Below are 2,656 nucleotides of genomic sequence, written 5' to 3'. Positions count from 1 at the left end.
GGGAAAGTGTGACAACGAGATTAACCCCAGCCCGGCAGGTCCCCTCCGTGCTCGGCAGGCTGAGCACGATGTGCCGCAGCCGCCTTGTCCCAGGGGACGGCCGGCGAGGTCAGGAGGGCTGCGACACCCGAAATGCCTCTGGTTGTCCCATCTTGCCACATCCACGGTATCACCTCCAAAACTCTGCAACGGGACAGCGGGAGCATCCTGGGTCCCACCGGGAGGGCTGAGCATTCGCTGGGCTCTGTCATCTCCCCCAGGCAGGGGATGCTCCTCTCCTTGCTCCAAGACTGGTGCAAAGCCGGAGATGTGCCGGGCGCCCGGCATTGCCCTGACTGTGCCGCTGGATGAAGCGTTGGAGGTACCTCCAGGTCTTGGGGGTGTCGCCAAGAGTCCTCAGCGCTTCTGCACCCCAAGACGTCGCAGTTCCCAGACCTTGCACAGCCATTCGTTAGTGCTAATGATGGAGCAGCAGATTTACGATGCAAAAGAGCAGCCACTTGACCCTAGAGGGGATTGCGGACGGGGGTTTAGTAATCCTGCCATCGGCCCTGCAGTTGCTGGGTCATCTGCCAGGCTTTTCTAAGAAATCTTCTGGGGGGCAAAAATGAAGCAGAGCAAGTGGTCTTTGCCACCCGTGCAAGGGGGGATGGTGGAAGGTGTCCGTGCACCGGCACGGAGCCCAGGGTGGATGGGAGACGCTGCCACGGGCAGAAAGGTCTATGCCAGGCTCAGCCCTTGGAGCTGCGTGGTGTCTGGAGGCTGGAGACCACCAGCAACTGTCCCTCGCATGGGCCACGTGGCCTGGAGGTGGGCTAGGCTGCATGGCCAGCTTGGCCAAGGCTGGGTCTTGCATCTCGTGCATCTTCCTTGGCTTTTTGGTCCCGTTCCGTAACTTCAGAGCTCACCGGTAGTGGCATGGATGGTCTTCAAAACCCTTCTTGTATGCAAGCGTGGCGTCATCTGTGGGTGGTACAGCTGATGGATGCTCTCCCGGGGTTTTAAGGACACTGTGGCTGAGCTATAGGGGTGTCCTTGGGGGTCAGGAGCAGCCCCCAGCCCCTCACTGGCCTCTGGATACGAGAGGCAGCTGCTGGGTTGGGGGGTCTGGCAAGGAGCTGCTGGTGACCCTCATGCATCCCAGGTGGCCACCTCCAGCCCGAAGGCAACCAGCCCCGCGGTGGCACTGTCCCGTCCCCGAGCACACCCGCTCAGCCCTGAAATCTCACTCCCCAAGCATGTACCGGCACATTGGCATCTCTGCCACGGTCAGGGGCCGGACCAGTGGCGCCCCCCTCAAGCCGGCCCTGGGGGCCCTCCCGCACCCGCACCGGCGCTGAGCCGGGCTCTTCTCCCTAATTCTGCTTGATCCCTGTTAATGTACCAGCAGATGTTCTCATTATCCATTTAAACATATAATCCTCCCCTGAATCCCGCTAAGCTCCTGGCCTCCCCGATACCTTGTGGCAGTGCGTTCCGCAGGTTAATTATGCATTTTTAATTAATCACCGAGCAGAGAGTGACCCATCAATAAGGGATGCGAAGCTCCAGCAGCTGGGAATAGTCGGCAAACCGTCCCCAGGCAGAGCCGTGATGATGTTGCGCTCTCCCTTGAATAACAAACCTGGCTCTAAAAATTCCCGGTTTGTGGATCTGCCGTGACTGGGGGACGGGATGGAGCCGTGCCCGTGCGGATGGGACTCCCCATGCCCCATATCCCACACCAAACGGGGAGGAACCGCATTCCCACCGGAGCTGTCTGGGTCCCACCTGGGAGTGATGGAGCGAGTGCGGGGAGGGGAGGAGGAGCGAGGCAGAGAGGGAAAAAAAATCACATGTTGTTTTTAAAAGGCATTTTTGAGTGAATGCTGAATAGGGTTTGGGAAAATTGCCTTAAAGGCCTGTTCTCTGCAGGGACGGAGCTTTTCATGGAGCACGAGTATTTTGAAACTTAATTGCACATTTGCACGGGCTAGTGTTTTTATTTCTCTCAGGTCTCCGAGGTGGTCTTTGAAGATTGCTGTCTCTCTGTAATGGTTTGCTTTATCTCAAATAAATTCCGCACACCTGCGAGGTGGAGCTGCTTGAAAGAAATGATGTCGAAATTGGCTCTCGATTTAATAAATCTGCAAATGGAGCTGGGATGCAGAGAGGCAAGGTGGCCGGTGGGGTCGGCTGCGCCTCCTCCCCACAGCCCACATCCCCTCTCCTTTCCCCTCTCCTGCCCTCTCCATCAGCTCGCTTTCAGCCTCTCCGCGGGCCGGGGCGAGCGTGGGGCTGAGCGATGTGGGTCCAGACGCTGCCTTTCCCCCTGGCAGCCGCTGCCGCTACGTCTGAGGGGGCTCTGGTTGAACGCCCTGCGGTGCAGACCCCTCTAACACCCGCCTGGCCGCGCGTTACCCCGGCGCAAACCCACCCGCGCGGCCAAAACCGGTGGCAAAAGCTGCCGTCGAGCGAGCGTTTAGAGCCCGGCCACGCGTCGCGAGCGTGCTGGGCTGTGCCAGCCGGAGACGATGCTACAAGCCGAATTCCAGCTATCCCAAAGACCCCACAATGACGTTTTCTTTCCTGGCCTTGGGTTTGGGATTTGGAGCTGTGGTTTGCTTCGGCAGCTCCTCCTGCAGCCGTCACCGCCTGCCACCGGCTGTTCCTCCTG

Source organism: Charadrius vociferus, unplaced genomic scaffold (genome assembly GCF_000708025.1).
Source record: "Charadrius vociferus isolate BGI_N301 unplaced genomic scaffold, ASM70802v2 scaffold54, whole genome shotgun sequence".
NCBI lineage: Eukaryota > Metazoa > Chordata > Aves > Charadriiformes > Charadriidae > Charadrius > Charadrius vociferus.
This window is presented reverse-complemented; position numbering follows the sequence as displayed.